Source organism: Pristiophorus japonicus, unplaced genomic scaffold (genome assembly GCF_044704955.1).
Source record: "Pristiophorus japonicus isolate sPriJap1 unplaced genomic scaffold, sPriJap1.hap1 HAP1_SCAFFOLD_300, whole genome shotgun sequence".
Classification (NCBI taxonomy): domain Eukaryota; kingdom Metazoa; phylum Chordata; class Chondrichthyes; family Pristiophoridae; genus Pristiophorus; species Pristiophorus japonicus.
Window position 1 is genome coordinate 203042 of NW_027252780.1, and position 11434 is coordinate 214475.

The following is an 11434-nucleotide window of genomic DNA, read 5'->3' on the forward strand; positions in this document are numbered from 1 at the left end:
CCAAGTGAGATCTGACAGTGTGATACCAGGTAGCGCAGTGAGATTAGATAGTATGTAACCCGAGATCCCAGTGAGATCTGATATTGTGTAACCCGGGGGTGGGCCCAGTGAGATGAGGCAATGTGTAACCCGGGGGCGCTGTGAAATCAGACAATGTGTAAGCCGGGGGCCCAGTGAGATCAGACTGTTTGTAACCCGGGGGTCCAGTGAGATCAGACAGTGTATAACTCAGGGGCGCAGTGAGATAGAGAGTGTGTAACCTGGGTGTGGACGCAGTGAGATCAGACACTATGTAACTCGGGGGCCCAGTGAGATCGGACAGTGGGTAACCCGGGGGCCCAATGACATCATACAGTGTGTAACCCGGGGGCCCAGTGAGATCAGACAGTGTGTAACCCGGGGGTGGGCCCAGTGAGATCAGACAGTGTGTAACCCGGTGGTGGGCCCAGTGAGATCAGAAAATGTGTAACCCGGGGATGGGCCCATTGAGATCAGACAGTGTGTAACCCGGGGGCCCAATGAGATCAGAAAGTGTGCAACCCGGGGGCCCAGTGCGATCGGACAGTGTGTTACCACGTGCAGAGTGAGATCAGACAGTGTGTAATCCTGGGACCCAGTGAGATCAGACATGGTGTAAACCGGGGCCCGGTGGGATCAGACCGTGTTTCACCCAGATGGGATGGGCCCTGTTAGATCAGACAGTTTGTAACCCGGTGTCCCAGTGATATCACACAGTGTGGAACATCAGGGGCCAAGTGAGATCGGACAGTGTGTAATCCTGTGCACAGTGAAATCAGACAGTGTGTAACCAGGAGCACAGTGAGATCAGACAGTTTGTAACCCAGGAGCGCAGTGAGATCAGACAGTGTATAGCCCGGGGGCCCAGTGAGATCAGACAACGTGTAACCCTGGGACCCAATCATATCAGACAGTGTGTAACCCGGGGATGGGCCCAGTGAGATCAGACAATGTGTAACCCGGAGGCCCAGTGAGATCAGACAGTGTGTAACATGGGATACCCAGTGAGATCAGTCAGTGTGTAACCCGGGGGTGGGCCCAGTGAGATCAGACAGTGTGTAACCCGGGGGTGGGCCCAGTGAGATCAGACAGTGTGTAACCCGGGTGTGGGCCCAGTGAGATCAGACAGTGTTTAACCCGCGGGTGGGCCCAGTGAGATCAGACAGTGTGTAACCCGTGGGTGGGCCCAGTGAGATCAGACAGTGTTTACCCCGGTGGCCCAGTGAGATCAGTCAGTGTGTAACCCGGGCGTGGGTCCAGTGAGATCATACAGTGTGTAACCTGGGGGCCCAGTGAGAACAGACAGTGTGTAACCCGGGGGTGGGCCCAGTGAGATCAGACAGTGTGTAACCCGGGGGTGGGCCCAGTGAGATCAGACAGTGTTTACCCCGGTGGCCCAGTGAGATCAGTCAGTGTGTAACCTCGGGGTGGGTCCAGTGAGATCATACAGTGTGTAAATTGGGGGCCGAGTGAGATCAGACAGTGTGTAACCTGGGGGCCCAGTGAGATCAGACAGTGTGTACCCAGGGGGCCAGTGAGTTCAGACGGTGTGTAAACCGGGGGCCAGTGAGATCAGTCGATGTGTCACCCGGGGGCCCAGTGAGATCGGACAGTGTGAACCATCGGAACCAGTGAGATCAGGCAGTGTGTAACCCGGGGACCCAGTGAGATCAGAAAGTGTGTAACCTGGGGGCCCAGTGAGATCAGACAGTGTGCAACCCTGGGGATCAATGAGATCAGGCTGAGTGTAACTCGGGGGCCCAGTGAGATCAGACAATTACCTAACCCGGGGGCTAAGTGAGAGCAGAGAGTCTGTAACCAGGGGTCCAGTACGTTCAGACGGTGTGTAATCCGGCGGCCCAGTGAGGTCAGACAGTGTGTTACCCGGGGGCCCAGTGAGATCAGACAGGGTGTAACCTGGGGGCCAGTGAGATCAGAGAGTGTGTAACCCGGGGGCCCAGTGAGATCAGTCGATGTGTAAACCGGGGGCCCAGTGAAATCAGACAGTGTGAAAACCGGGGGCCCAAAGAAATCAAACAATGTGTAAACCCGGGATCCAGTGAGATCTGACAGTGTGCAATCCGGGGGCCCAGTGAGATCAGACAATGTGTAACCCATGGGCCCAGCGAGATCAGACAGAGTGTAACCAGTGGAGGATGGGCCCAGTGAGATCAGACAGTGTGTAACCCGGGGGCACCGTGAGATCAGACAGTGTGTAACCCGGGGGCCCAGTGAGATCAGACAGTGTGTAAACGGGGGGCCCAAAGAAATCAAACAATGTGTAAACCGGGGATCCAGTGAGATCAGACAGTGTGTAAGCCGGGGTATCAGAGAGAACAGACAATGTGTAACCCGGGGGCCCAGTGAGATCAGTCGATGTGTAACACGGGGGCTCAGTGAGATCAGATAGTGTGTAAACCGGGGGCCCAGAGAAATCAAATAAAGTGTAAACCGGTGATCCAGTGAGTTCAGACAGTGTGTAACCCATGGGCCCAGGGAGATCAGACAGAGTGTAACCCGTGGAGGATGGGCCCAGTGAGATCAGACAGAGTGTAACCCGGGGGTGGGCCCAGTGAGATCAGACAGTGTGTAACCCGCGGGTGGGCCCAGTGAGATCAGACAGTGTGTAACCCGAGGGTTGGACCAGTGAGTTCAGATAGTGTGTAACCCGGGGGTGGGCCCAGTGAGATCATACAGTGTGTAACCCGGGGGCCCAGTGAGATAAGACAGGGTGTAACCTGGGGGCCAGTGAGATCAGACAGTGTGTAACCAGGGGGCCCAGTGAGATCAGTCGATGTGTAAACCGGGGGCCCAGTGAGATCAGACAGTGTGTAACCCGGGGGTGGGCCCAGTGAGATCAGACAGTGTGTAACCCGGGGGTGAGCCCAGTGAGATCAGACAGTGTGTATCCCGGGGGTGGGCCCAGTGAGATCAGACAGTGTGTAACGCGGGGGTGGGTCCAGTGAGATCAGACAATGTGTAACCCGGGGGTGGGCCATTGAGATCAGACACTGTGTAATCCGGGGGTGGGCCCAGTTAGATCAGACAGTGTGTAACCCGAGGGTGGACCCAGTGAGATCAGAGAGTGTGTAACCCGGGTGTGGGCCCAGTGAGATCAGACAGTGTGTAACCCGCGGGTGAGCCCAGTGAGATCAGACAGTGTGTATCACGGGGGTGGGCCCAGTGAGATCAGACAGTGTGTAACCCTGGGGTGGGTCCAGTGAGATCAGACAATGTGTAACCCGGGGGTGGGCCAATGAGATCAGACAGTGTGTAACCCGGGGGTGGGCCCAGTTAGATCAGACAGTGTGTAACCCGGGGGTGGACCCAGTGAGATCAGACAGTGTGTAACCCAGGGGTGGGCCCAGTGAGATCAGACAGTGTGTAACCCGGGGGTGGGCCCAGTGAGATCAGAAAGTGTGTAACCCGGGGGTTGGCCCAGTGAGATCAGACAGTGTGTAACCCGGGGGTGGGCCCAGTGAGATAAGACAGTGTGTAACCCGGGGGTGGACCCAGTGAGATCAGACAGTGTGTAACCCGGGGGTGGGGCAAGTGAGATCAGACAGTGTGTAACCCGGGGGTCCAGTGAGATCAGACAGTGTGTAACCAGGGGGTGGGCCCAGAGAGATCAAACAGTCTGCAACCCGGGCGTGGGCCCAATGAGATCAGACAGTGTGTAACCCTGGGGTGGGTCCAGTGAGATCAGACAATGTGTAAACCGGGGGCCCAGTGAGATCAGATAGTGTGTAAACCGGGGTCCCAAAGAAATCAAACAATGTGTAAACCGGGGATCCAGTGAGATCAGATAGTGTGTAAACCGGGGTCCCAAAGAAATCAAACAATGTGTAAACCGGGGATCCATTGAGATCAGACAGTGTGCAATCCGGGGGCCCAGTGAGATCAGACAGTGTGTAACCCATGGGCCCAGCGAGATCAGACAGAGTGTAACCAGTGGAGGAGGGGCCCAGTGAGATCAGACAGTGTGTAACCCGGGGGCACCGTGAGATCAGACAGTGTGTAACACGGGGGCCCAGTGAGGCCAGACAGTGTGTAAACCGGGGGCCCAAAGAAATCAAACAATGTGTAAACCGGGAATCCAGTGAGATCAGACAGTGTGTAACCCGAGGTCTCAGAGAGAACAGACAATGTGTAACCCGGGGGCCCAGTGAGATCAGTCGATGTGTAACCCGGGGGCCCAGTAAGATCAGATAGTGTGTAAGCCGGGGGCCCAGTGAGATCAGATAGTGTGTAAAACGGTGATCCCGTGAGATCAGACAGTGTGTAACCCATCGGCCCAGCGAGATCAGACAGAGTGTAACCCGCGGGTGGGCCCAGTGAGATCAGACAGTGTGTAACCCGCGGGTGGGCCCAGTGAGATCAGACAGTGTGTAACCCGGGGGTGGGCCCAGTGAGATCAGACAGTGTGTAACCCGCGGGTGGGCCCAGTGAGATCAGACAGTGTGTTACCCGGGGGTGGGCCCAGTGAGATCAGACAGTGTGTAACCCGGGGGAGGGGCAAGTGAGATCAGACAGTGTGTAACCCGGGGGTCCAGTGAGATCAGACAGTGTGTAACCAGGGGGTGGGCCCAGTGAGATCAAACAGTCTGCAACCCGGGCGTGGGCCCAATGAGATCAGACAGTGTGTAACCCTGGGGTGGGTCCAGTGAGATCAGACAATGTGTAAACCGGGGGCCCAGTGAGATCAGATAGTGTGTAAACCGGGGTCCCAAAGAAATCAAACAATGTGTAAACCGGGGATCCAGTGAGATCAGATAGTGTGTAAACCGGGGTCCCAAAGAAATCAAACAATGTGTAAACCGGGGATCCATTGAGATCAGACAGTGTGCAATCCGGGGGCCCAGTGAGATCAGACAGTGTGTAACCCATGGGCCCAGCGAGATCAGACAGAGTGTAACCAGTGGAGGAGGGGCCCAGTGAGATCAGACAGTGTGTAACCCGGGGGCACCGTGAGATCAGACAGTGTGTAACACGGGGGCCCAGTGAGGCCAGACAGTGTGTAAACCGGGGGCCCAAAGAAATCAAACAATGTGTAAACCGGGAATCCAGTGAGATCAGACAGTGTGTAACCCGAGGTCTCAGAGAGAACAGACAATGTGTAACCCGGGGGCCCAGTGAGATCAGTCGATGTGTAACCCGGGGGCCCAGTAAGATCAGATAGTGTGTAAGCCGGGGGCCCAGTGAGATCAGATAGTGTGTAAAACGGTGATCCCGTGAGATCAGACAGTGTGTAACCCATCGGCACAGCGAGATCAGACAGAGTGTAACCCGCGGGTGGGCCCAGTGAGATCAGACAGTGTGTAACCCGCGGGTGGGCCCAGTGAGATCAGACAGTGTGTAACCCGGGGGTGGGCCCAGTGAGATCAGACAGTGTGTAACCCGCGGGTGGGCCCAGTGAGATCAGACAGTGTGTTACCCGGGGGTGGGCCCAGTGAGATCAGACAGTGTGTAACCCGGGGGAGGGCCCAGTGAGATCAGACAGTGTGTAACCTGGAGGCCCAGTGAGATCAGACAGTGAGTAACCCGGGGGCCCAGTGAGATCAGACAATGTGTAACCCGGGACCAAGTGAGATCAGACAGTGTGTAAACCGGGGGTGAGCCCAGTGAGATCAGACAGTGTGTAACCCTTGGGCCCAGTGAGATCAGACAGTGTGTAACCCGGAGGCCCAGTGAGATCAGACAGTGTGTAACCCGGGGGCCCAGTGAGATCAGACCATGTATAACAGGGTGGCCCAGTGAGCTCAGAAAGTGTGTAACCCGGGGGCCCAGTGAGATCATACAGTATGTAACACGGGTGCTCAGTGAGATCAGAGAGTGTGTAAGCCAGGGTCCCAGTGAGAGTGGACAATGTGAAACCCGCGTGGGATAGGCCAAGTGAGATCTGACAGTGTGATACCAGGTAGCGCAGTGAGATTAGATAGTATGTAACCCGAGATCCCAGTGAGATCTGATATTGTGTAACCCGGGGGTGGGCCCAGTGAGATGAGGCAATGTGTAACCCGGGGGCGCTGTGAAATCAGACAATGTGTAAGCCGGGGGCCCAGTGAGATCAGACTGTTTGTAACCCGGGGGTCCAGTGAGATCAGACAGTGTATAACTCAGGGGCGCAGTGAGATAGAGAGTGTGTAACCCGGGTGTGGACGCAGTGAGATCAGACACTATGTAACTCGGGGGCCCAGTGAGATCGGACAGTGGGTAACCCGGGGGCCCAATGACATCATACAGTGTGTAACCCGGGGGCCCAGTGAGATCAGACAGTGTGTAACCCGGGGGTGGGCCCAGTGAGATCAGACAGTGTGTAACCCGGTGGTGGGCCCAGTGAGATCAGAAAATGTGTAACCCGGGGATGGGCCCATTGAGATCAGACAGTGTGTAACCCGGGGGCCCAATGAGATCAGAAAGTGTGCAACCCGGGGGCCCAGTGCGATCGGACAGTGTGTTACCACGTGCAGAGGGAGATCAGACAGTGTGTAATCCTGGGACCCAGTGAGATCAGACATGGTGTAAACTGGGGCCCGGTGGGATCAGACCGTGTTTCACCCAGATGGGATGGGCCCTGTTAGATCAGACAGTTTGTAACCCGGGGTCCCAGTGATATCACACAGTGTGGAACATCAGGGGCCAAGTGAGATCGGACAGTGTGTAATCCTGTGCACAGTGAAATCAGACAGTGTGTAACCAGGAGCACAGTGAGATCAGACAGTTTGTAACCCAGGAGCGCAGTGAGATCAGACAGTGTATAGCCCGGGGGCCCAGTGAGGTCAGACAACGTGTAACCCTGGGACCCAATCATATCAGACAGTGTGTAACCCGGGGATGGGCCCAGTGAGATCAGACAATGTGTAACCCGGAGGCCCAGTGAGATCAGACAGTGTGTAACATGGGATACCCAGTGAGATCAGTCAGTGTGTAACCCGGGGGTGGGCCCAGTGAGATCAGACAGTGTGTAACCCGGGTGTGGGCCCAGTGAGATCAGACAGTGTTTAACCCGCGGGTGGGCCCAGTGAGATCAGACAGTGTGTAACCCGTGGGTGGGCCCAGTGAGATCAGACAGTGTTTACCCCGGTGGCCCAGTGAGATCAGTCAGTGTGTAACCCGGGCGTGGGTCCAGTGAGATCATACAGTGTGTAACCTGGGGGCCCAGTGAGAACAGACAGTGTGTAACCCGGGGGTGGGCCCAGTGAGATCAGACAGTGTGTAACTCGGGGGTGGGCCCAGTGAGATCAGACAGTGTTTACCCCGGTGGCCCAGTGAGATCAGTCAGTGTGTAACCTCGGGGTGGGTCCAGTGAGATCATACAGTGTGTAAATTGGGGGCCGAGTGAGATCAGACAGTGTGTAACCTGGGGGCCCAGTGAGATCAGACAGTGTGTACCCAGGGGGCCAGTGAGTTCAGACGGTGTGTAAACCGGGGGCCAGTGAGATCAGTCGATGTGTCACCCGGGGGCCCAGTGAGATCGGACAGTGTGAACCATCGGAACCAGTGAGATCAGGCAGTGTGTAACCCGGGGACCCAGTGAGATCAGAAAGTGTGTAACCTGGGGGCCCAGTGAGATCAGACAGTGTGCAACCCTGGGGATCAATGAGATCAGGCTGAGTGTAACTCGGGGGCCCAGTGAGATCAGACAATTACCTAACCCGGGGGCTAAGTGAGAGCAGAGAGTCTGTAACCAGGGGTCCAGTAAGTTCAGACGGTGTGTAATCCGGCGGCCCAGTGAGGTCAGACAGTGTGTTACCCGGGGGCCCAGTGAGATCAGACAGGGTGTAACCTGGGGGCCAGTGAGATCAGAGAGTGTGTAACCCGGGGGCCCAGTGAGATCAGTCGATGTGTAAACCGGGGGCCCAGTGAAATCAGACAGTGTGAAAACCGGGGGCCCAAAGAAATCAAACAATGTGTAAACCCGGGATCCAGTGAGATCTGACAGTGTGCAATCCGGGGGCCCAGTGAGATCAGACAATGTGTAACCCATGGGCCCAGCGAGATCAGACAGAGTGTAACCAGTGGAGGATGGGCCCAGTGAGATCAGACAGTGTGTAACCCGGGGGCACCGTGAGATCAGACAGTGTGTAACCCGGGGGCCCAGTGAGATCAGACAGTGTGTAAACGGGGGGCCCAAAGAAATCAAACAATGTGTAAACCGGGGATCCAGTGAGATCAGACAGTGTGTAAGCCGGGGTATCAGAGAGAACAGACAATGTGTAACCCGGGGGCCCAGTGAGATCAGTCGATGTGTAACACGGGGGCTCAGTGAGATCAGATAGTGTGTAAACCGGGGGCCCAGAGAAATCAAATAAAGTGTAAACCGGTGATCCAGTGAGTTCAGACAGTGTGTAACCCATGGGCCCAGGGAGATCAGACAGAGTGTAACCCGTGGAGGATGGGCCCAGTGAGATCAGACAGAGTGTAACCCGGGGGTGGGCCCAGTGAGATCAGACAGTGTGTAACCCGCGGGTGGGCCCAGTGAGATCAGACAGTGTGTAACCCGAGGGTTGGACCAGTGAGTTCAGATAGTGTGTAACCCGGGGGTGGGCCCAGTGAGATCATACAGTGTGTAACCCGGGGGCCCAGTGAGATAAGACAGGGTGTAACCTGGGGGCCAGTGAGAGCAGACAGTGTGTAACCAGGGGGCCCAGTGAGATCAGTCGATGTGTAAACCGGGGGCCCAGTGAGATCAGACAGTGTGTAACCCGGGGGTGGGCCCAGTGGGATCAGACAGTGTGTAACCCGGGGGTGAGCCCAGTGAGATCAGACAGTGTGTATCCCGGGGGTGGGCCCAGTGAGATCAGACAGTGTGTAACCCGGGGGTGGGTCCAGTGAGATCAGACAATGTGTAACCCGGGGGTGGGCCATTGAGATCAGACACTGTGTAACCCGGGGGTGGGCCCAGTTAGATCAGACAGTGTGTAACCCGGGGGTGGACCCAGTGAGATCAGAGAGTGTGTAACCCGGGTGTGGGCCCAGTGAGATCAGACAGTGTGTAACCCGTGGGTGAGCCCAGTGAGATCAGACAGTGTGTATCACGGGGGTGGGCCCAGTGAGATCAGACAGTGTGTAACCCTGGGGTGGGTCCAGTGAGATCAGACAATGTGTAACCCGGGGGTGGGCCAATGAGATCAGACAGTGTGTAACCCGGGGGTGGGCCCAGTTAGATCAGACAGTGTGTAACCCGGGGGTGGACCCAGTGAGATCAGACAGTGTGTAACCCAGGGGTGGGCCCAGTGAGATCAGACAGTGTGTAACCCGGGGGTGGGCCCAGTGAGATCAGAAAGTGTGTAACCCGGGGGTTGGCCCAGTGAGATCAGACAGTGTGTAACCCGGGGGTGGGCCCAGTGAGATAAGACAGTGTGTAACCCGGGGGTGGACCCAGTGAGATCAGACAGTGTGTAACCCGGGGGTGGGGCAAGTGAGATCAGACAGTGTGTAACCCGGGGGTCCAGTGAGATCAGACAGTGTGTAACCTGGGGGCCAGTGAGATCAGACAGTGTGTAACCCGGGGGCCCAGTGAGATAAGACAGGGTGTAACCTGGGGGCCAGTGAGATCAGACAGTGTGTAACCAGGGGGCCCAGTGAGATCAGTCGATGTGTAAACCGGGGGCCCAGTGAGATCAGACAGTGTGTAAACCGGGGGCGCAAAGAAATCAAACAATGTGTAAACCGGCGATCCAGTGAGATCAGACAGTGTGCAATCCGGGGACGCAGTGAGATCAGACAGTGTGTAACCTATGGGCCCAGCGAGATCAGACAGAGTGTAACCAGTGGAGGAGGGGCCCAGTGAGATCAGACAGTGTGTAACCCGGGGGCACCGTGAGATCAGACAGTGTGTAACACGGGGGCCCAGTGAGGCCAGACAGTGTGTAACCCGGGGGCACCGTGAGATCAGACGGTGTGTAACACGGGGGCCCAGTGAGGCCAGTCGGTGTGTAAACCGGGGGCCCAAAGAAATCAAACAATGTGTAAACCGGGGATCCAGTGAGATCAGACAGTGTGTAACCCGAGGTCTCAGAGAGAACAGACAATGTGTAACCTGGGGGCCCAGTGAGATCAGATAGTGTGTAACCCGGGGGCCCAGTGAGATCAGATAGTGTGTAAGCCGGGGGCCCAGTGAGATCAGATAGTGTGTAAACCGGTGATCCAGTGAGATCAGACAGTGTGTAACCGATCGGCCCAGCGAGATCAGACAGAGTGTAACCCGGGGGTGGGCCCAGTGAGATCAGACAGTGTGTAACCCGGGGGTGGGCCCAGTGAGATCAGACAGTGTGTAACCCGCGGGTGGGCCCAGTGAGATCAGACAGTGTGTAACCCGCGGGTGGGCCCAGTGAGATCAGACAGTGTGTAACCCGGGGTTGGGCCCAGTGAGATCAGACAGTGTGTAACCCGCGGGTGGGCCCAGTGAGTTCAGATAGTGTGTAACCCGGGGTTGGGTCCAGTGAGATCAGACAGTGTGTAACCCGGGTGCCCAGTGTGATCAGACAGTGTGTACCCCGCGGGTGGGCCCAGTGAGATCAGACAGTGTGTAACCCGCGGGTGGGCCCAGTGAGATCAGACAGTGTGTTACCCGGGGGTGGGCACAGTGAGATCAGACAGTGTGTAACCCGGGGGAATGCCCAGTGAGATCAGACAGTGTGTAACCTGGAGGCTCAGTGAGATCAGACAGTGTGTAACCCGGGGGCCCAATGAGATCAGACAAGGTGTAACCCGGGGCCAAGTGAGATCAGACAGTGTGTAACCCGGGGGTGGGCACAGTGAGATCAGACAGTGTGTAACCCTTGGGCCCAGTGAGATCAGACAGTGTGTAACCCGGGGGCCCAGTGAGATCAGACAGTGTGTAACCCGGGGGTGGGCCCAGTGAGATCGGACAGCGTGTAACCCGGCGGTGGGCCCAGTGAGATCAGACAGTGTGTAACCTGCGGGCCCAGTGAGATCAAACACTGTGTAACCCGGGGGTGGGCCCAGTGAGATCAGACATTGTTTAACCCGGGGGTGGGCCCAGTGAGATCAGACAGTGTGTAACGCGCGGGTGGGCCCAGTGAGATCAGACAGTGTGTAACCCGGGGGTGGGCCCAGTGAGATCAGACAGTGTGTAAACCGGGGGTGGGCCCAGTGAGATCAGACAGTGTGTAACCCGCGGGCCAAGTTAGATCAGACAGTGTGTAACTCTTGGACCCAGTGAGATCAGACAGTGTGTAACCCGGGGGTGGGCCCAGTGAGATCAGACAGTGTGTAACCCGGGGGCCCAGTGAGATCAGACAGTGTGTAACCCGGGGGCCCAGTGAGATCAGATAATGTGTTACCCATGGGCCTAGTGAGATCAGACAGTGTGTAACCCGGGGGTGGGCCCAGTGAGATCAGACAGTGTGTAAACCCGGGATCCAGTGAGATCTGACAGTGTGCAATCCGG